Genomic DNA, 24,518 nt, shown 5'->3' with positions numbered 1-24,518 from the left:
GGGAGAAAATAGAGAGAGAGTGGACTGGGCCAATTAGTTTGGGGCAGGCTGGGCCGATTCAGTTTGGGAGCAGGCTTGGTTGGATTGGGGGCAGGCAGGGCCTATGGAGTTGGGGGATAGGCTGGCTTATCAGATTTGGGGGTGGGCTGGACCTATGGATTTGGGGATGGGCTGGACTCTCAAAGTTGGGGGCAGGCCAGGCAGCATCATGTGCTGAGGGAAATATTATCTGTGCTCCCCTGTGGTGCAGGGCCCCCAGAGGTGCGGGGCCCTATTGGGCCCAATTGGTCCAATAGGCCTAAGGCCGGCCCTGCCAGGCAGTAACCAATCAGAGACTTGAGGGGGGGCACATGGGTCATATCTTTTGCTTTTGAATCTGAGCTGAATGCTGAGAATCAATTGCAAACTCACTGAACAGAAATGTACCATGTGGCCCCCCTTCAAGTCGCTGACTAGCTCAGAGTTATAGAGCTGAAAAGCAGGAAGTTGGATTCTGGCTGTTTTATTAGACATCTGTTCACTCCAGCCTTTATATATTAAATTTTTGCCTAACTAACTACATTAGAAACATTTTTTATTTTGCACAGCCTATCTATTTACCCACTTTTTATTTTCACGCTGAACTATTCCTTTAAAAGTGAAAGTTACTGTTGTGTAATGCCTGCATGAGTCTCTGCTAATAAAGCACTGTTATACTCTACTCATCCTCGGCTACCCAAAACATAACAATGGCCAAATAGGTTTTATGGACAGAAATAAGCGAACAACACCGAACAAAATTGCAATATAATTACCAAAATAACGTACAACAGGTATTGCACAGCGCGATTAGCAAATACACTATTCACAATAGCAATAAAAAAATTTTCAGGCAAAACACATGATGCGATATGAAAAATTAAAAAAGCTATAAGATTGTTTAAGTGTGTATATGTGTATGTACACTAGGCAAATTGTGTGTTGTGTGCACAAGTATGTGTTAGTGTTGTGAATGTATGAAACTCCCCTGATCCCCCAATAATGTATGCAAGTGTGTGATAGTGTAAAATGTGTGTGTTTGTGTGTGTTACACTAACCTTTGGAAGCCTGGCTGAAGTCTGTGGAAGAAGAAGCAGGAGGGTCCCACGATGATCAGGAGTCCATCCCGTGCTGATCCGGTGAGTAGGGCCTGTGGGGGAGGGGTCCAGGAAGACGACTCCATGTGCGCCTGCTGCTGCCTAGGGGGCCCCTGGGCGATCACGTCGAAGGGCCACTCATTTCCCCTCCTGTTCGTTGCCTAGGGGCAGGGGAATGAGCATGGAGCGGCTTTGTAAACCGTTCCTTCGCTTCCCAGGGAGAAAAGGTGCAGAACGTAAAATCTACATGCTGTGGCATTTCAGCACCCTTAGTCACAGAACATAGATTCTACGCTCTGTGGCATTTAAAGGGTTAATGTATACAGACACAAAGTACACTACCCCTTATTGCTTAAATCCCTCATCTGCATTACAGGAAGCCACAATTATCCCTTTAAAAGCTTCCTGACACTAAAGGGGTTATTTATTCAAGTCCAAATGGCAAAAACTTAAAAAAAAAAAAACTGTAAAATACAAATCTTTAGTGAAAAAACTTTTCAAAAATTATTATACCCAGAGGAAGGAAAAAGTCCCAATCCAAAAAATCCAGCATCTCAGACCTGCCGAGGTTGTATTTAAGTCAATGGGAGAAATCCTGATTTACACTAGGTTTCGTGCAATAATCCGAAGATTTATTGGTTTTCAGCAAAATCAGAAAAATTCGTAGGATTTGAATTTTCATACGATATTCATGATTTTCTCTGGAAAATGTATTCTTAAATAAGGGGAAATAACCCAAGAGGATTTGGTTGGCGCATATCTCAGAAAATTTGGATTTGGATATATAACCATGTTCTTCCATGTTAACCACTTTTCCCCAAGTAGTTGGCAATTTTGCCGATATAATCTGGCCAGCAAACATGTTTTAATCAAAATTGATGGTGTAATGCACAACAGACATTGCCCAAAGGCAGACAAGGAAACGCTGCCTTCCTTAGTCCAAGGTACTTGCCTGCATTCCCAACACATCACTAATTCAGCAAATAAAAACCCTGATGGCAATTGCCTACATGAAGTATATGACAAAAGAATGCTGGAAAGCCACTTTGTTGTTGTGTTTGCAGACAACTCGCCTACTATATTTTTATCATATTTTGTTGACAACAAATGCATTTAACCCTATCTTAACTACTATTTTTTTTCTCAATATGGTTTTTATTGTTTTACCAATAGCAGTTTACAGCGTCATATGGTATACGTATACAGTGATTCTGACAATTTTTCAGATTACATATGTATGAACACATAGCATTATTTTGTGTAAATATTAGAGCTCGCTGCTGTTCACTTTGATAGTGATTCTGGAAAGCCAATTGTAAAACATATGAAGTAATAACATAGAATTGAAAAAATAAAATAGAAACATAAAATACAAAAGGAAAGTAACTAAAAGAAAAGTAGAGCTAGTAAGAAATGAAAGTGGACAGTACTGGTCCATCCAGGGCCGGACTGGGGGTAAAAAGCAGCCCGGGCAAAAAAAAATCAAAGCAGCCCAAATGTAAACACGCAATGGTCTTGTACACATCCACTCATATATTGGGGTAAAACTGCAAAAAGTTATGTACATAAAGAGCTGCCTTTCTCTCTTGAGTGTAATTCATGTAAAATATGTTAAAGATTTTGCAGCCTTGTGCCTTTATATGTTCACAGAACTCCTCAGTGACTTCTGATATCCCTATATTACAGTAAAGCAACTCCCTGCACCCTCCCCTCTGCATTCAGCCCACCCACTGTCTTGTGAAAACTCTCACAGGGGCACCCAATCACCTCCACTGTTGCTGGGAATCCAAGCTGACCCCCCGTCACCATCTAAGTGGGCACCCAGCCTCCTCCACCCAAAATTCTGTCCATGATCCACTTTTGTCTGTGCCTGTGCAAAGGCTGCACATAAATTGCCCCATCATCTTTCCCCAAGGGCAAATATTCCAACTGTCCAGTAACCCTCTGAGCTTACACTTCTTTCCCTGCAGATTCAGGCAGCAGCAAATGATGACATGAATATCAGTGCCCACCTGTTGGTTGCTATGGTTACAACTACATTAGCTCATCATGAGGCTCTGCTTCTGAGGCCCCTGTGCTGCCAATGTCCCAATTAATGACCAATTGCAAAGGTGCATTTCCCTTTAATGTTCCATTTGCCTGCAGTTGAGCGATGAGAGATCTGTCCCTGTCCTGAGCTCCTCTTGCTGCAGACAAGTCATGTTAAACTACAACTCCCTGCACCTTGTCTCCCAGGATCTGCACTGAGAGTGATAAGAGAGTTGAACTAGAGCTCGCAGCACGCTCACTGTCTCACAAACACACACACAAAGGCTGCAGTGCTCTCCCGCATCCTCTCCTCTGACAGGAGCCGGGAATTTATGGGAAGGCGGAACCATGAGGCGCAGCCGCGGGGAGGACTGTTTGCACTGCTCCGGCTCACAGATAGTGTCCAGCGTTGCCATGGAAACAGGTGCCCGAGGATCCAGGAGCAGGAAGCTGCGAGTTGTAGGAGGTAATTACACGGGCCGTCGAGGAGGGGCCTGATCTGCAGTATTACCGTTCCCAGCAGCGAGTGCTCTGTCTTTCCCCCCCCCCCCTCCATTAGTTAAACCACTGCATATATGCTGAGCATGCTGCTGTGCCACACACGGCAGCGGCAGCTCAAGAACAGACAGGAGGGAGGGGCGGAGCCACAGTGGGAGATTGCATCGAGGAGCGGTCCTAGAGCCCTCCAGATTCATTGAAAGTACGAGCGGCCCACTAATACAAAATATACAGCGGCCCCTCGGGTATTTGCCCGAACTGACAGATTGTCAGTCCGGGCCTGGGTCCATCTGGAGGCCATGGATAAGTTTTACTCAAACCAATGAGGATTAAGCTAATTCAGACCCCTAACAACATTAACATCAGCATTAACACTATTTATAATTTCTTACCTTCATAAACCTTGACTCCATTGGCTTCCAAGATATCAGCTGTTACAAAATGACTAAAATTAAAATTTCTAGATAAATACATATGTATTTTGCTTCCTTACCATGATCATGATGATCAAGATTGCGGTTGACTGTGTAATCGGATATAATGTTTTTCTATCCCCATCCCTATCCCCCCCCTTTTTTTGCATTCTGTATCCCTTTCCCCTTAAAATAAAAACAAATATTAAAAATGAAAAAGAAAAGTAGAGCTAGAAAGTGGGTTAATTCACATTTTTTAAGCCTCCATCAGTTTGTAAAGGTCCCTATTCTATTTCCCAGTGGTTACAGTGATAATAATAGGAGGGGAGGGTCCCTCTGTACCTATAGTCTATCAAGGATTGCTATATTTATCCAAGGCAATATTGGTCAATTTTTCATTTACAAATATCCAGTCGATTTTAGGCTTAAATAGGTTATAGTTTATGGATGGGGACTTCCAAGATCTTGCTATAACTTGTCAAGCAGCTAAAAATATATGGTTGATTAATTTTTTTTTGTGCCCTTGTTGCATTTTGTGGTGGGCTCCCATTAATGCTTCGTAAGGATTTTTTTGGAAAGTTCACATTCAATACTGCAAAATTCAGGTGATATACACGTATCCAATATCTAGATGCTTGGTGGAAATTCCACCATATATGGTTTATAGTTCTTGGTTTGGCACATCCACTAAAGCAACCATTGTGGAGGTATGGGTACAGGAGTGCTAATCAACTAGGTGTAAGATACCAATGAAAAAGAACTTTATAGCTTGATTCGAGTAATATTTTTGGAACTTTTCCTGAGGTTGTCCCATAGTTTGCCCCATTCTGTCTCTGTTAATGTTTTCTCCAGTTCTTTTTTCCACATCTGGATATAACGTAGGTCTAGTAGTGATTTAGGTGAGTTAAAGTATCTATATAAAAATGTGATAGCTCTCAGGGGTGTAACCCCATCCACACATTTTTCGAAAAAGGTCAGATCTGTAGCATCTGGATTACGTTGGTAGCAACATTGTGTAACAAAGTGTAATAATTGATATGCTCGAAAGTGTTCTGTTTCTGAAAGGTTATAGTTACATAGTTACATAGTTACATAGTTAAATCGGGTTGAAAAAAGACAAAGTCCATCAAGTCCAACCCCTCCAAATGAAAACCCAGCATCCATACACACACCCTCCCTACTTTCATACAAATTCTATATACCATACCTATATTAACTATAGAGTTTAGTATCACAATAGCCTTTGATATTATGTTTCTCCAAAAAATCATCCAAGCCATTCTTAAAGGCATAAACTGAATCAGCCATCCCAACATCACCCGGCAGTGCATTCCACAACCTCACTGTCCTGACTGTGAAGAACCCCCTACGTTGCTTCAAATGAAAGTTCTTTTCTTCTAGTCTAAAGGGGTGGCCTCTGGTACGGTGATCCACTTTATGGGTAAAAAGGTCCCCTGCTATTTGTCTATAATGTCCTCTAATGTACTTGTAAAGTGTAATCATGTCCCCTCGCAAGCGCCTTTTTTCCAGAGAAAACAACCCCAACCCTGACAGTCTCCCCTCATTAATTTAGTTGCACGTCTCTGCACTCTCTCCATCTCATTTATATCCCTCTTAAGGACTGGAGTCCAAAACTGCACTGCATACTCCAGATGAGGCCTTACCAGGGACCTATAAAGAGGCATAATTATGTTTTCATCCCTTGCGTTAATGCCCTTTTTTATGCAAGACAGAACTTTATTTGCTTTAGCAGCCACAGAATGACACTGCCCAGAATTAGACAATGTGTTATCTACAAAGACCCCTAGATCCTTCTCATTTAAGGAGACTCCCAACATACTGCCATTTAGTGTATAACTTGCATTTATATTATTTTTGCCAAAGTGCATAACCTTGCATTTATCAACATTGAACCTCTCGCAAGTAGTCTAGGGTGGCTGGACCTCCTACACTAAGTTTCTTACACGTGTGAGGTTGTGGTCATTCCGCCACTGAAAAGGACGACTCTGGAGCCCTCGGATAAATTGAGGGTTATGAAAAAGCAGAGTTACCGGGGTGTGAGGAGAATATAATGTATAAAGTTGTGCGTTAGTATTCCAGATTCTCAAAGTGGGTCATAAAGTAGGGCTATCGATAAAAGGTCTATATTTGGCTTGTGTCCAGAGTAAGGAATCTGCTGAAAGTGGAGTCACAAACCAATTTTCTAAGGATGTCCATAAAGGGGCATTTGCTTGAGCATGGATAGTGGAAAGATAGGTAAGTTGAGCCGCTAGATAATATCTCCAGAGATTTGGGAGTCCTAGGCCCCCCTGCAGAGTGGATCTTTGTAGTATGTTAAAACTCACCTGGGGGGCTCTTTTATTCCAAATAAACCTTGAAATAGCAGATTCCAGTTTCCGTAAGTCTATACGTATACAAGTTATAGGCAATACTCGCCCTTTCCATGATATGTGATATTTTCCCCAGTTCTCCAGAAGTTTACGAAGTGTTCGATATCACAGGGGTTATCAGCTTGATATAGCTGGTCAAACGACCTAGTCAACTTAAAACCCAAAACTGTTTTGTATTAAGTATTCCATTGAAACTCGAAATTGGGCATCAGGAGCTTAATTACATTGTGTGGGAGATTTATACTAAGACCTTCCTTTTTCGCATGATTAATTGTGAGGCCCGAGAGATCACTAAATATATTTAAAGTGTTGTATAAGTTAGGGAGAAATAGTAGTGCTCGGGTTAGGAAAAGAGTTACATCATCAGCGAACATGCTGAGTTTATGGTGGTGAGTGTTATCATTAAAACCTAAAACATCTAGGTTATTCCTAATAGCGACTGCTAAGGGTTCTAGTGCTAAATCAAAAAGAAAGGTGAGAGGGGGCACCCATTTCATGTCCCCCTTTCAATATTGAATGAAGTAGAGGAATATGAATTTTTGCCGTTGGGTTATCGAAGAGTGCATGAACCCATTTCAAGAAGTTGTTCCAAACCCCCCATTTTTGTAAGGTGTAATAAAGGTAAGGCTATGCTAAAGAATCAAATGCTTTTTGACATCTAATATTAAGAGCATAGAGGGGGTAGAGGTTTTTTTTAGCACATGCTACTAATTATACCATGTTACTAGTTACAGCTTGTTATAATTAAGCAAAGAATCACATTTAAAAAGAAAGCCTTACAGAAATTCTTTACATTTAATTGAGTCAGAGGTCCAAGGCAAATACATACTAGGATCAGTTTTATCAGCTGCCAGTGTGGTGTTCCCAAAGGAAACCAACTAAGTCATGGAGAGAACATTCAGAGTCAGTAAGTAACATAGTAAAAAAAGACAGAGGAAGGTAAAAACCCCAATTGAAAGCCTCTCCAATTTGCCTGAGAAGGGGAAATCCTTCCTGATTCCAAAATAGCAATAAGACTAGTCCCTGGATCAGTCTCCTTATGGCATCCATTGATAGTCATCCCCTAACAAAACCCATTTATTCTCTATGAATCAAGTATGGAAGGGTTCTGCTGAAGAGAGTACCTAACACTTTGGCCAAATTTTTTATATCCAGATTTAAGATTGAAATCGGGTGATAGTTCTTACAGTCCGGTTTAGGGATGGGGATAATTGTAGCCATGAGGGTTGGGGTTGGAAATTTGTCTTCCTTAAGTAATTGGTTAAACATTGTGGTCAGATAGGGAATAAGGATATGGGAGAACTTCTTATAATATAATGCCTGGAATAACGTCTATTTTTTTTCCCCCAAAGTCATTAAAGTTACCAGTCCTCTCCAATGCAACCAAATTAAAACATCCAACCTGTGAGCCTCCAACAATTCTATTTTAAGCTGCTGACTTTTGAGATACAGGCAGTCCCTAGGTTATGTACGTATGTTCTTAAGTTGAATTTGTATGTAAGTGAAAAGGTTAGCTATTTGGTAGCCAGGGTCACCACAGAAAGTGAAACATATACATTTACTTATACTTGTAACTTAGACAAATGTTTGTTTTAACATAGTATTTATTTTTACCTTTCTGTGCATATGTATTTTTACCTTTCTGTGCTCCGCAGTAGACAACACATGTCAGAGGAGATTGGGGCAGGTGGTTTATTAAAGCTAAATGCTAATAAAAGCCAAGCAAACAATAGTATGTTACTGTAATAAACCCTGTTTGTAAGTGTGAGTTTTATGTAAGTCGGGTGTATGTTACTTGATTCAAGAACAATCTGTGGCATATTATACGACTTGCCCACAAACATGGCAGAACAGCCACAGCCTTGAATGGGTATTTTAAGGCAAGAGTAGAAGATAGCTTGTACATGTTGCCTTTCTTGTATACATTTTTCCAGCATGGAATATAAAAAGCTATTTGGTAGCCAGGGTCAACACAGAAAAAGCAAAGTAATACTGTATATTGTTTACTAACAATTATAGTTGTATTTCTCTTTATACCCCTTTAGTTAGTCTGTCTAGAAAATCAATGTTTGGTTGCCAAGGTGGGTGCCAAGAGAATAAATAGCAAGCAGGAGAACTAGTAAAACAAAAAAATGTTAAGATTAAGCTGGTTATAACCTGGATAATATTGGTCAATATGATGGCCCCTCACAAACATCTGATCGGGTATTAGTCATAGATGAACAGATTTGTGAATGCAGACCTGCCTTCTCTTGCAACCACAGCATCTCTGAATATTCAACTTTATTTTCAGCAAAAGTTAAAGGTTCCCTATTAAGTCATTTCTGCTGGGTCTTAAAATTAACATCTCATTTTAACATTCTAGCATAAATTAAAAGTCTGTGCAAGTTGCATTCTCTAAACAGTGAATTTCTTTGTGTGAGCTCAAGCCAAGAACCCTTTTCCCATACATAATATATGGAAAGAATAAGGATGCAATGCTAGCATACAGAGGGGAGAAACAAACCCGCAGTAGGTGCTTTAACTTTAAACATTTATTAAGCTAAAATAAGAAAAATAATACCTGCAAGAGCTGCTGTTGGAGTTTTTGAATTTCTGGAAGATTAAGCTCTGTAAAGAGATTTGATGCAAATTTTGGACCAGGATGGTACTTGTCACTGTTGCGTGGTGTAAACATTAAGATTTCTCCATTAGTTTTGCTGAATCCACTGTCAAACTGTTCTTCATTGTGATCATCCAAGTTTGCATGCAAATTCCCACTAGAATCATAATTAAGAAAGGCAGATAAATCAAGTCTCAGTTCTTATATTTGCTCCCACTCACTTTTCAGTGATTCCAGGGCTTCTTCCAAGTTCCTTTCTGAGATATCTCTTAGCATCACCAGCTCTTCTACTTGGCCATTCAAAACCTCTATTTATTCAGTTCTTTTTTTCAGCTCATGTTTTATTCCTTCAAATTCCACCTGCAAAAAATATATTAAAGTAGCTCAGAGGGTAAAGTGATAGATATCTATATAATTGTAGTTTTAAAAAGCAGTTGAAAACTTGAAAGTAACTAAGGTTTTAACAGTGACTATGGCATAGGGCTGCTAGCAGGTGCAGATCAGGCAAGAAGTGGTTAGTGCTCCAAAGCAGCATACAGTTTTAACTACAACTCCAAATGATTAGGGTGGCCATACACTGAGGGTTGAATGGACAGATGATGTACAGGGGACCATGCACCTTTAATTGTTCTATTTGTTTGGGCCAGCAGCAAGAATTATCAGAACAGCAGGAAGAGATGCTGCAGCTCTAATCAAGCCATAGCACATACAAATCCAATTGTCCAGCCAGCATACACTTGCCTAAGATTATACTATTTTTTGGGTATGTGTATGGCAGTTTTAAAGCTACACTAGGGGTGACTCATATAGCAAGGAAGGCCTACCATAAATTGTTGAATTATAGGTTGTTGGAAATGGCAAAGCACCATCATGCTATAAGCATTAATACAGCCTTAGTTTGTTTAAGCCTTATAAAAACTGAAACAATATGCAACAGTAAATTACCTGGTTTTCCTTTAATACAGACACTTGTTTTAAGAGATATATTTTCTTCTTCAAGTTCTGAAAAATCACTAATCTTACGCTGCTTTATTTCTTCACGCAGCTTTGCCTTCTCTTTTTCTGTTTCTTCATATTCCTGCAAAGTTACAATAGAAACTAAAATATGCTACTATAGTATAACCAGAAGAGAAAATATACACTTAAAATCAGGTCTTTACTCATCAGGTCAACACCAATGGCATTTGTCCACTGCATTTGCAGCAGTCTCCGCAAATACATTGTAAGAGTTGTCATGGCATAAATGATATGTCTATGCCAGAGGCAGAAAAGTATATTCGTGTGCTTTTTTGTACCTAGCAAAGGCATTTTGATCAAGTTGTGGCAACAGTGTAAATTTAAAAAAAAAAAAAGCTGAAAATAAGAAAAAAGTAAAGGATCATATTCAAAATGTTGTCCTAGTGAATGGAATTATGAGCAGTAGTCTGTCTGCAAGGCTATATGAAGAATAGGTCATGTCAGACAAATTTGATTGTTTATTATGATGATGAGGTAAGTATGCTGGACAGCTGGGGAGCAGTAGATTTAATCTATTTGGATTTTGCCAAAGTGATTCCTACAGTGCCCCACAAACTACTGCTTTCTAAATTAAGGTCTGTTGGACTTAATTAAGTCATTTGCACATTGATAGAAAACTGGCTACAGGATCGCTTACAGAGGGTGGTTGTTAATGGTACATTCTCTTCTTGGAGTAAAGTTCTTAGTGTGGTCCCTCAGGACTCTGTATTGTATCCACTTTTATTTAACTTGTTCATTAATGACTTAAGGGAGGGTATTGTTAATGTACAAGTGTTTTCAGAAACACAAAGCAATGCAGCCCAATTAGTTACATCCAGGATGTGGCATCCTTGCAGCAGGATCTTGAGAAACTGGCAATTTTGGCAACTTGCAAAGTGGCAGTTGAGTTCCACTGCCAATAAATGTAAAGTTATGCACCAGGAATGTAAAAATATGTAAGCCACTTATATCCTTAATGGTAAAGCAAATCCATAATGGAAAATTACCTTGGAGTCCTTTGTTTATATAATATATATCTGGAACGGTCTAAATCCTAAGACGGACGAATGGCTAGTGTCAGAGGGTTGATATTTGTCACCCCCGCCCTCTATGACGCCATAACGCTATAGGGCCCAAGGCAGGATGGACTATAAGGGCTAATGGTCTACCGTGGACAATGGTCACTCATATAGCTTATACTAGGCCATACAAACAAAAGATCATCACTCTGTTACTTAAATTCCAGAGTGTCAGCATAACGCCAGTCTGTCTGATGGGGGCCCCTTCTTGCTGAAGTGCTGCTCAAATTACTGGAAATACCACAATGGCCTTTGTTAGCCAATAGCTGATTGCAAGGTTGTGGACCGTTGGAGCTAGGCACAGTATGTTACAACATTCCTTTGATAACATGTAAGACTAAGTAAATCATTTAGACATTAATTATACAAGGAGGAGTCAGACCATGTATGGTATTTCCGTGAACCCTTTGTTACAATAACTGTAAATGCCTTCTGAAAGCTATATAACGCCTGGACCAAGAGGTGTGTCTTTGGTAAGTCCTTGGCTGACATTCTGTGTGTTACTCCAACAGCTTACCCAGACAAAACTGTTATGTTGTATTATGTATGAATAAATTGCCTGACTATTTCTAAAGGTTTTCCTTTACTGAGTTTTGTCTTACACGAGGTCAAAATGGTACTACTAAAAGTACCATCATATGGTGACCCGCCGACTGTGATCCAGTTTTTTTCCAGTCATTTTTTCAGGCAATGGAGGGCTCCAGACTCTGCTAATGGAGTGTACCCGAGGATGTTCTCGGATGTTTGTAGTGTCCCCATGGATATTTCTTTTCCAGGAAGGTTTTCCGAGGAGCTTTACTCCCCGATGGTTGATTCACGCGCGTAAGTACCCCTGGGTGGGGTATATATGTTTTTTCTAACTTCTTCTTTTTGCCTATTGTTTTGTTAATTGTTGTGTTAATCGGCTGAAATTATCTGCCATTCATGATAGGAATTCGTAATTTCCTTCCTGTTTTTGTATTTTGTACGTCTCTTATTCCTTATCATGAAGTGTAGTCTAAAACATCTTGAAATAGAAATTACACGTGTACTGTATGTTGTTTGATGAATGCAAAAGGATCCATGAATGTTGAATGTTTGCCTAGCTGAGTGCGTGAATAACTTTAGTGTAACTGTCATCTGTGTGATGGTGTACGAGAGAATTTGTGGCTCTATCTCAGAGTCTGCTTGCTGTTTAGGAGTTTTTCTGCGGTTCCTGTTTATGGGGCGACCTAGCAGGCCAGAAATACGGAAAACTAGGTTTTCTGAAGGAAATTCTGTAGAGTGTGAAGTGTGAATCACTTTCCTGTCCGTTTGAATTGTCAGATGAAAAACGAGAGAACTACAAACATTTAGGTGTTGTCCATCTGCAACTTCAAACCTATTTTCTCCCTTTCCACTCAATTGTAAGCCTGTTCTAAATTACAGAGAAAAGTATAACATCATTTTTTCCTGCAGGTGACTCCAGTCATCTGTCAACTGTCATCTGTGTGATGGTGTACGAGAGAATTTGTGGCTCTATCTCAGAGTCTGCTTGCTGTTTAGGAGTTTTTCTGCGGTTCCTGTTTATGGGGCGACCTAGCAGGCCAGAAATACGGAAAACTAGGTTTTCTGAAGGAAATTCTGTAGAGTGTGAAGTGTGAATCACTTTCCTGTCCGTTTGAATTGTCAGATGAAAAACGAGAGAACTACAAACATTTAGGTGTTGTCCATCTGCAACTTCAAACCTATTTTCTCCCTTTCCACTCAATTGTAAGCCTTTTCTAAATTACAGAAAAAAGTATAACATCATTTTTTCCTGCAGGTGACTCCAGTTTATATGTATGTTTGTTTGCCCTGTTTGTTTTATAAACCAATGTTAATAGCTCGCTGCTAAGCTTTTTTGCATCCTACAGGTCTGTTAGAGCATATTTTGAATGTAATACTTGTGTGTATGTTAGAAAGAAAAGGACTTGACTTGACTTGACGGTTATATGACTTTGATGTGTCTGTAATGAATATGTTTACCTTACTGTTTTTGGTTCTCGTTAATGTTTATATGTTTTCATAGGTACCTCTTGTAATATAATATTTGTTCTATGTGTCTGTCACTAAAATATTGTCATTTTGTCTTAGACTATCATGTCACTATTCATATCTTATCCTAACATTGTCTTCTTTGTTATTATTCTCATAGTAACATTAGTTCTCTTGTGTATTTCTGTTTGTGAATGGGTTACTCGTGAATAAGGTTAATTCACTCCACTTGTCTTTCTTGTGTTAACAGAAATATTAGTGTTGTCTCTTTAAAATGTTTTCTGTTATAGTTTTTTGTCTCAAACTAACCTTACTTCTCTTTTTTATCTTTATGTGTCAGATTGATAACTGTTTTCTAAGGGTATTATGTTTGATTTGTGATCTGAAGAAAAGAAAAAAACATGTTCCATCAGCTTAGAATATCTAACAATCCTCCTAGATATGCTAGTTGAGTGCCCAAAACATTTTAAGTTTCAAAGCCTTTGTTAAGTGTCACAGTGGAGGGGACAAGACTGCGTTTTCCTGGCCAGAAGGCGATAGTATTCTTCCCTCACAACTTGACATTCTACTGTGACAGATAAAGGATACGTGTAATAGTAAATATTTTACTATAAAAATTGCATGCTATTAGATCTAGCAGGCTTTTGCCAACCAATGGAAAAATATATTTCTCACATATACTTCAGCTGAGACATTACACCTATTCTCTGCTCCTTGCTCAGCAAACTTAGATCCAGTCCTTTATATGGATACTAAGGAGCAATTAAATGCCATTTAAATGTGCCTATTGGCAACCTTAGAGTGACACTGGGTTACACAATCTTAGAACTTTTGCTTCCACAAATGGTGCAACCCCAGTAATGAAGATTCTTATTGATCTAATGGTTCAGAATGTTTTAAGCTTATTAATAGTAGTACTACCCCTGAATATTCTGAGAACAAACTTCCTGCCGACCAAATAAATCATGGTCAGTTGTTTCACACTGAAGTACTTAACGGTGCATTAGACTTACAGCACCCTTTAAGAGGAAATCTAGTTCATAGTCCAATTAATAACAAGAAGGATTCTATTTGCTGGTACTGTCATAAAAACTACATTTCCCAGAATCCTCCGTTGCACAATATTTCAGATGCTTAACTTCTCTCACTGTTTTGTAACTTCCTCTTTTGTCAGCCCGTTGGCTCAGGAACTTTTAACCACAGCAAATATTTTTAACTTTACCATTTCATACTCATCTGTATTTTTTTTCTGTATCTCCTGCATCTGGATCTTTTTCACCAACATGAAGGTAAACTTGATGCAGTTTGGATCCATACCCGATTCACTCATTGGTACAGGTTAAATTATTTTCATTATTCTCTAGACAGATGTGGATCTATTATTTCATATTATTGTACTGCATTTGCAGTACAACAAGAGGGGAGTATTATATTGTGGGTTATGTTGTTGTTACTGTGGGTTCTGTTGTTGTTACTATTTTTTCTAATTAAATAAGTTTCAGTTAATAAAAAATGCAGCTTATGTACTTGTGCCGCTGCTACAGAAAAAATTTCTCCCGTAATCTTTGCACTTGTGTATCTTGCATCACAAGTCTGCAAGTGTAAGAAAATGCAGAAGTGACTTCGATTTATTGTTGATTTTGTCTGATAACCAGTAATTTCACTACCAAATTTGTAGAAATAAATGATGCTACTAAAATGGATCTATGTCATTCTCATTTAGGCTAAAAATATAAAAATATATATATAAAGGTACAAGAGAGAACTTGTTAAATGTTTTTCCTGGTTATGATTAATCAATATTATTTTGTTATAAGAAGGAAACAGTACAGGTTGTATTTGATAGTTTACATAATTAAATTTTCGATTCTGTTACAAATTTGCAAATGACACTGATATTAAGTGGAGTTGTGTCTTTGTACCATCCCACTTCCAACAACACAATTACTGGCAGCATTTGGTTGGATTTATTCCCAGCTGTCCTGTCAATTCTCTGCAACAATCCTATCAGCTGTTGTGGACTCTCTCCATTTGAATTAAACACAAGAAAACAAACGTCCTTCACTCATATCATAAATGTACAACCACTTCTCATTACTGACAGTTCATACAGTTTCATTAGAGTTATTAAGCTAGTACATTAGATAAGTCAGTATTACCAGAACACCAGATATTGTCACATTGTCTCTTTGTTTCCAGGTTGGTGATCTGAGCAAAATTCCATCAGTAGCTGTTGAGATTATTCCAATCCATTCCAAATAGAACAACTATCCTTGATCCCACCACTCATTGAAAGAAACTCTGCATGCATACAAAGAGCCATTTCCAAGTTTGCCATTCATATCTGTGATGCCTTTACATTTTTGCCTATACTAATATCGGATCAATGGACTGATTATGAACTCTAAAAAGAACTGTACAGAGACTGCTGCATTGACTGAATACAAATGACTGTTGAATATTTCTTCATATGCTTATCCACAGCCATGATGTCTCTCTGATTGGACTTTCCTCTATAATGAACTGATGGACTGATATTGAAACGGGTTAATTTTAAGTTTTCAACTCATACAGTATTGAATGTGATATAGTTAAATTGTGTACAATTTATAAGAACAATGCGAATGTGATAATGTAACATTTTCTCTATATGTTTAGTTTTAAATTAGTTATGAAAACAACAAAGGTAACATTGTATCTGTTTAAAAAAGGTTTTAGAAGGGAAGTTTCCTGTAATTACTTATTATTGTATTATTGCCCCAGGTCCTCAGCTCTATATGTAGCCGGTTGTGTGTAAACAGCACTGATGTAGAAAAAGAAAAAAAAATGATAGACCCCATAATAATAGAACTCTGTCATGTGCTAATATTAGTATTGAGTAGAGTCTAGATTCCAAGACTAGTCCCGCCCATAATGTTAAATCTATAAAACAATATAAATCTTATCACCGTCATAAACTAAGCTCTATAGTTAGTATAGATATGGGTATATAGAATTTGTGTGAAAGTAGGGAGGGGTTGAACTTGATGGACTTTGTCTTTTTTCAACCCAATTTAACTATGTAACTATAAACATAGAGGTTGTTCAAATAAATAGAGTAGCTGACCAAAATAGTGTGATTTAAGATTAGCATGTGTTTTGATAGGAAAAAGAAGGTTGCACTCATATTGTTTCTGAAATGTTTGTTGAATGTCATATAGTCAAAGTTTTAGAGCTGCAACAATAAGTGTAATGTTTTTATAGAACAGTTCAGTTATTCCAAATGATTAGGTAAAATTTTATAGCTGGTTAAACAACTCCATTGGAAGTTTCATTAAGTCTATCCATGTCATCCTAGCATTAATACTTGGTCTATATTTCCCTGTTAGAATTTGTGATATAAGTACCTCCCCCCAACTTCTGCTCTCATTTGATTTACATTGTAGGGGAAAAGTCTTGCAGGCCTTGCTTGGCCCCCCTTAATGGAGTGAACAGTTTCTAGGTGCCCATGAGGCCCTTCTAGAAACTGTTCAAGGTTATGTGTAACATCTGTGAGAAGGTTCGTATTACTGTTATGTTTTTGTTCTCAGTAACAAGGTGCAATATCTTTGAAGCTCGCACATAGTGGTACTCCCTTTATTTTCACATAACTAGCTAATCACACTGACTTGTACTCCTCCTCACTCCCTTCCGTACTCCTTTCACATACCATTCCCATGAAGTTCCCCACCAGAGGGTATATAATGTGTGGTCAATCTATAAGATAAAGCTTTTCTCAGCCGTATGTGGGGAGGTTTGAAAGAAAGAAAGAATAATTTTTTACTTTTCAATAGTACTGAAATCAGTATTATTTTACAATATCAGTATTATCTTACTCAGGATGATTATTACTATGTCTCATTATCTCTATGCAATGATTCCCTTTTATTATCTCTCTGTAATTCTTTATTTGGCTTTATTTTGAAACCTAAGTTCACTATAATCATATTTGCTTCAATCTTAGGCTACATGTTATATTCAGACAGCTCTTGCTTCATTGTGCGGTTCCAGCGGTCCCTAGTCAAGTTAGTTCCTCAAAAACAGGAAATACTTCTAGCCCCCTAGCTTCCTGTTTTCTTTGTTTTCATTCATTTCAGATTTCAGCTGCACTTCTGTATTGGTGCTGCCACGACAGTTGAACTGTAACTCACAACAGTGTACACCACTGTCCCATTTATAATAGACCTCCCTTGTTCCTGGGGGTCCTCTCAGCACTCTTACTGTGCCAGTAATTACTAATGTGAAACATATTTTTAAATGTTTCAAGAGAGGAATGTTTATATAATATATATCTGGAACGGTCTAAATCCTAAGACGGACGAATGGCTAGTGTCAGAGGGTTGATATTTGTCACCCCCGCCCTCTATGACGCCATAACGCTATAGGGCCCAAGGCAGGATGGACTATAAGGGCTAATGGTCTACCGTGGACAATGGTCACTCATATAGCTTATACTAGGCCATACAAACAAAAGATCATCACTCTGTTACTTAAATTCCAGAGTGTCAGCATAACGCCAGTCTGTCTGATGGGGGCCCCTTCTTGCTGAAGTGCTGCTCAAATTACTGGAAATACCACAATGGCCTTTGTTAGCCAATAGCTGATTGCAAGGTTGTGGACCGTTGGAGCTAGGCACAGTATGTTACAACATTCCTTTGATAACATGTAAGACTAAGTAAATCATTTAGACATTAATTATACAAGGAGGAGTCAGACCATGTATGGTATTTCCGTGAACCCTTTGTTACAATAACTGTAAATGCCTTCTGAAAGCTATATAACGCCTGGACCAAGAGGTGTGTCTTTGGTAAGTCCTTGGCTGACATTCTGTGTGTTACTCCAACAGCTTACCCAGACAAAACTGTTATGTTGTATTATGTATGAATAAATTGCCTGACTATTTCTAAAGGTTTTCCTTTACTGAGTTTTGTCTTACACAAGGTCAAAATGGTACTACTAAAAGTACCATCACCTTGTAGATAATAAACTTGGTTGTAGCAAGCAATGACAGTCAGCAGCAAATGCAAACAAGCTTTTGAAAGGTATTAAAAGAGGCATAGATTCACGTGACGAGGGGGTTATTCTTCCACTTTACAGAGCACTGGTAAGGCCACATCTAGAATATGCCATACAGTTTTGGTCTCCAGAGCTCAAATGTTATATTATTGAATTAGAGAGGGTCCAGAGAAAGGCTGGTAAAAAGTATGGACAATCTCAGCTATGAGGAGCTGTTTACTCTGGTGAAGAGGAGCTTATGATAAATAACTACATATAAATATATAAGGGGATTATATAATAATCTCTCAAATGTTTTATTTACCAGTAGGTTCTTCCAGCTGACACAATGGCACCCATTTTGAAAGAAGGAGGTTCAGTCAAAATATTTTAAGGGTTTTTGAAAAAAGAGTTTTATAGAGAGTTGTGAAGTGGTGGAGTTCTCTCCATGAATCTGGCTAAAACATTAGATAGCTTTTAAAATGGGTTTGTGTCTTTTTAGAAAGTGAGGGAATACATGGTTATGGAAGATAGTTCATAGTACAAGCTGATCCATGGAGTGGTCTGATTGCCATCTTGGTGTGAGGAAGGAATTTTTCCCCTCTGAGGCAAATTGAACGGTTTTCTGCATTCCTCTGGATCAACTAGCAGTTTTGCAGGATATAAATACACATGTAATTTTTTTTCCAGGACTTCACCATCTTGGAAAGTGTCTGCGACACTCACATGCTCAGTGGGCTCTGAACAGCTGTTGAGAAGCTTAAGTTAGGGGTTGTTGCAAGTTATCAAGCAGAAAATTAGGTTGGCCTGTAATAGAATATAGATTATTAAATTCTTATGCTAATTGCACTGGTTTCTGTGCTGTCATTTAGTAATGATCTGTATTAATTACTAATCAGCCTTATATTGTGACATTTATATTGTATGTGTACTGTATATTGTAAGTAGGTCCCTAAGCTCAGTAAGTGACAGCAGCGCAGCGCAGAGCATATCATGCAGCGAATCAGCAGATAAGAAGATGGGGAGCTACAGGGGCATATTTGGGGGCACAGATCTTCCCTGCTACAGGGCTGTGGTTGACTTGGGCTGGTACAGAAGCCCAAAACATAATGTACAACATTTCTAGCCTACTTTTTTAGTTAAGGTTTAGTTATCCTTTAAGTCTGAGCTAGGATCACCTGGGAAACTGAGCATTTTCCCCCTGGGCTATTGCATTTTTCTCCTAAAATAATTAGGTGATTTGTGACATTGGGAAATAAATTCACTCCACGCACATAAAATCATGTGCTGTGGCTGTCCCTCGCAATTGCTGCTCCGTTCATGGAGGTCAAGAATATGGAAAACTCCATCTGTGTTTAGTTATGGCTAGATGGAAGTCTCTGGGAATTACCATCATGCCATATCTGCAAAGTTCTGCAAAGCACATTGAATATTCTTACACTTATACCCTGCACATGCAAGACTTTTTTTTTATCAGACTGTGTGTATATTCACAGTACAACAAGCACAGAAGTCCTTTTTGACAGTACGCATTTTTTAATATACTTGAGCTTTTAGGACACAAGAGAAAGTGTGTATTCCATGATTACCTTTTTTAGGTTTTGCATTACTAGGTGCAGGTGTTCATTTTCTGAAGTTTTAGTATTAGTACAGAATGATTTCAGCTGCTTGAGTTCAAGGTGAAGCTCATCAATCTTATCTGTTAATTTTGTTCTTCCCTGCTCTCTCCATCTTCAGCAGTTTGTTTGTGATTGGGTTGAGATTCAGCCAGTGCCTAACAAAAATAAAAATGGCAGACAAAGCAAGTTTGTAAGGACTATACTTTTTTGTATTACTGACCTATAGAATACAGCAACTGAAAATAATCTGCCATATAACTAAGTAGTAAATCTGAATATGAATTTGCAAACAATTCTCACTAAGCCTGCAGTTTCAGCTTTGTCTAAAGCTGGCCATAGACGCAACGATCTGATCGTACGAATCGTGGATTCGTACGATTTTCGGACCGTGTGTGGAGAGTCCCGTCATTTTTCGTCCAGGCGGAGATCGGTCGTTTGGTCGATCGGACAGGTTAGAAAATTTCTGTCGCCTGTCGATAATATCTCTGCATGTATTGCCGATCGCACAATTTTCAGTGGGAGACTGTCACTAGCTTTGTCAGACATAACTATCGTACGATTGCTGTCAGAGGTATTACATTGGCTGATCTGTTCTTTTACTACTTTATTTGGTCGGAATGGTAAGACTTTGATCTGAATGGTTAGTGGCGGGTCGGGATATGGGAAAGTCCGATCGTACGTTGATTCGTACAATTGGATCTTTGCGCCTATGACCATCTTAAGACTGCTTTGGTCTACCCTACAGATAAAATTCTGGTGAAAAATTGCCCATTGGATCAGGACAACATTAGTGTGTTGACGTGGCCCACTTTAGACATGTCTGCACAAACAGATCTATACTGTATGACCAGCTTAGAAAATCACTGCTTCATAGCCAACTGACTACAAACTTCTTAACTTTTTGTATGATGTAAAGAGGGATATTCTGAGACAATTTGCAATTGGCTTTAATTTTTTTTAGGGATGCACCGAATCCACTATTTTGTATTACTGACCTATAGAATACAGCAACTGAAAATAATCTGCCATATAACTAAGTAGTAAATCTGAATATGAATTTGCTACGCGAAAGATTCGGCCGCATACCAAACCAAATCCGAATTTGCAAATAAGGGGCGGGAAGGGGAAAACAATTTTTACTTCCTTGTTTTGTAACAAAAAGTCACTTGATTTCCCTCCCCACCCATAATTTGCATATGCAAATTAGGATTCGGTTCGGCTGGGCAGAAGGATTTGGCCGAATCCAAATTCTGCTGAAAAAGGCTGAATCCTGGATTTGGTGCATCCCTAATTTTTTTTTTTGTGTTTTTTTTTTTTTGGTTATTAAGCTTTTTATTCAGCAGCTCTCCAGTTTGCAATTTTGCCAGGGTCCAAATTACCCTGGCAACCATGCATTGATTTGAATAAGAGACTGGAATATGAATAAGAGTAGGCCTGAATAGAATCTGGTTGCTAGGGTCCAAATTACCCTGGCAGGCAACCATACACTGATTTGAATAAGAGACTGGAATATGAATAGGAGAAGGCCTGAATAGAAAGATGAGTAATAACAAGTAGCGATAACAATTAATTCGTAGCCTTACAAAGCATTTGTTTTTAGATGGGGTCAGTGACCCCCATTTGAAAGCTGGAAAGAGTCAGAAGATAATTAAAAACCTATAAAAAATAAATAATGAAGACCAATTGAAAAGTTTCTTATAATTCTATAACATACTAAAAGTTAACTTAAAGGTGAACCACCCCTTTAAAATAGTCCAAATGAGTACTGGCCACTTATTCCATGGCCAAAATGCACACCAAAACTATTGAAGAAAGCAATGTTTTCCATTAGACCTCGTGGTCAAGTACATATCAAAGGCTACTGAAAGACACAAAGTATAAAAAGGTATACCTCACAATATAACTTTTTTTGACCTAGGATACACGTCTCAATGTGAACACTACAGGTCTCTCTGGCTTGCATCTACCATAAGCAAATGTTTTTCCAATTATTTTTTGGAAAAGACAAGGAATTCATGTATATTTGCTTAGAATTTAATGGTTTCTTTAAGCAAAAAAAAAAAATTGGGAAGACATCTTTAACTTATTTTGTTTTTAAAGCTTACCCTAAGTATAGGAATCCTTTATGGAATATCCAGTAGTTTGCTGGCCAAGTTTACTGTAGATTAAAGAGTTACATCACCTGACACTTTGACTTTAAGTGGGGAGAAACAACCACCAGTTGGAGAAATGAAAAGTGCTCTCAGCATGTCACCAGAGTAAGGGACGTGCAGTTCGAAAGATATTTAAATTGTAACCAAATGAAGGAACAGATGGAACATGCAGCTGAAGTGATAAAAGTTTTAGAAATCCAAGGAGATACAGAAATTTAAAAAAAGTACATGATGACCTTCAGTATTGGAAAAAAAAAAAAAAAAAGTTTAAAGGGGTAGATCACTTGGTCATATTTTAGCATTTTTACGCAGTTTAAATATTCCCCTTCCTCTTTACAGCTTGCGTGATCCGGTTGCTTTATAAGGCGACAACTGGATTAATTGAGATTAGTCGCCCGGCTACAATGAAAATTGGCGGAGGGATGGCAATCAGAGCACTTCATCTTCCGAAGTCGCCCGAAGTTTCCTCGTAAGGCAATTTTGGAAAATAAAGTGCTAGGGATGATAGAGCCTTTTAAAAACAAAATTTTAAAAATGTACTGTGACATGGCAAATACTAAAAATATAATATATATATCTCTTATGTAAAGCAATAATTAATACTGTAGCTAAACCTCAGTATTACATGTCCTGATTTAAAGTTTTCCCATGGTCCCACCAATATATAATGCATAATACATTTCCCTGATTTCAATCCATTTTTCAGCTTTTTGAAAAAAATCCATAATCACATATTACAACTAATGCATTTGAGAAAATGGGTTTGTCTCAACTTTTGCTTTCTCATTTTATCTGCTGAAGCTCAAAATATTGCTGAGCCTTATTATGAATTAATGCTAGTCTAATATGCTAGTAATATGTGTATTTTTTCATCCATTTAAGAATTATCAGTCAACCAAGAGCCTTATTATGCTACTGCAAGTAATATGCCACTGTCTCAACAGTCAATTTTTATTACACAAATGGAAACCCACCCTGCAACTGAAACATCGGAGCTCCGCTTACCTCTGTCATCTGCTTGAGTTCCAACTTCAGCAGCTCACATTCTGACTCAAAATCAGAATTCTTTTGATTCAGTTCCGAATTCTCCTCTAAAACAGCCAGACCATACTGAGCAGCTTGTAACTTGTCTTCTGTTGTCTCTTGTAGTTCAGCAGACAAACGATCCAGCTCTGCCCGCAGAATGGCTATTTCCTCTTGGGCCATGGTGGTTTTGAAAAATACAGAAATGCCCTTTGGTTTGATCAGAAACAGAAGGCGGTTTAAAAATGATTGGAATTCTGCACATTAAACAAGGTTTACAGCTTGCTCCTGTAAATGGTGATTAAAAGTATATGTATAAAAAGCCATTTGAAACAATGGAGATTTATAGTACAGGTAAGGCATTCAATATCCGGAAATCTGTTATCCAGAGAGCTCCGAATTACAGACAGACCCTCTCCCATAGACTCCAAAATAATCCAAAATTTAAAAAATGATTTCCTTTTGCTCTGTAATAATAAAATATTACATTGTACTTGATCCAAACTAAGATATAATTAATCCTTATTGGAAGCAAAACCAGCCTATTGGGTGTATTAAATATTTTAATGGTTTTCTAGTAGACGTAAGGTATGAAGATCCAAATTACAGAAAGATCCGTTTTTCCGGAATACCCCAGGTCCTGAGCATTCTGGAGAACAGGTCCTATACCTGTACATGGAAGCGTTAGCTTAAAGGCGAAGGAAAGGTATGAAGGCATTTTATTGCCAATAGATTAGCTGCAATAGTGCAAGCTAGAATGCTATATTTATTCAGTAGAATGTTTTACCATACCCAAGTAAAAAGCTCTAGAAGCTCTCTGTTTGTTTAGGATAGCAACTGCGGTATTAGCTTGGTGTGACATCACATCCTGCCTGAGGCTCTCCCTGCTCACTTATAGCTCTGGGCTCAGATTACAGCAGAGAATGGGAGAGGGGAGGAGGAGCAAACTGAGCATGCTCACACCGGGGCAAAGAAGGTTTAAGCCAGGGGTGTCCAACCTTTTGGCTTCCCTGGGCCACATTCGAAGAAGAAAAATTTTCTGGGGCTGCACATGAAATACATAACACTTTGATTTATAAAAATGAAGGAAATACACAGAAATGAACTACAATACCCCCAGAGCTCAAAAAAGATGGCACAGCAGCACGTCCATGTATAATTACCCCCAGAGCTCACAAAAAGATGGCACAGCGGCAAGTACATGTATAAATACCCCCAGAAATCATAGCAGAATGACACAGTTTTGATTTACTGCCTGCACTGCTCATCCAGGGACAACTTTAATAAATAAAACAGCAGAGGCACTGACTTTGTGAATCATGTGACAAGAGGACCAAAGCACACAAAGCATGTATCCAGTGCAAGCAAACTTGCGTCTGTGTCAGTCAGCCTAAACTGCTGCCATTCAGTAAATGGAACAGTGAATTCTATCTCAATAACAGTCTGTTAGTTAGATTAAAAAAAAGGTTATCAAACAATTGCTGCCAGTGAAGGGCTGCCAGTGCAGTGCTGCCAGTGAAGAGCTGCCAATGCCCGCCATCAAGATGGAGGGGCTGGCAGGAAAAAGTTCGAACTGCATCCTCTAATCCAAGTT

The 24,518-nt window shown here is 38.6% G+C and overlaps 1 pseudogene; it reads right to left on the bottom strand.

Moving 5' to 3' along the window:
* Positions 1–8,720: 8,720 nt before the first annotated feature.
* On the bottom strand, positions 8,721–23,107 carry LOC108700648 (annotated as a pseudogene).
* Between the last annotated feature and the right edge of the window lie 1,411 nt (positions 23,108–24,518).

This window comes from Xenopus laevis, chromosome 8S (genome assembly GCF_017654675.1).
Source record: "Xenopus laevis strain J_2021 chromosome 8S, Xenopus_laevis_v10.1, whole genome shotgun sequence".
Taxonomy (NCBI): Eukaryota; Metazoa; Chordata; class Amphibia; order Anura; family Pipidae; genus Xenopus; species Xenopus laevis.
The sequence above is the reverse complement of the archived record's forward strand: the minus strand, read 5'-3'. Positions and strand labels throughout refer to the sequence as shown.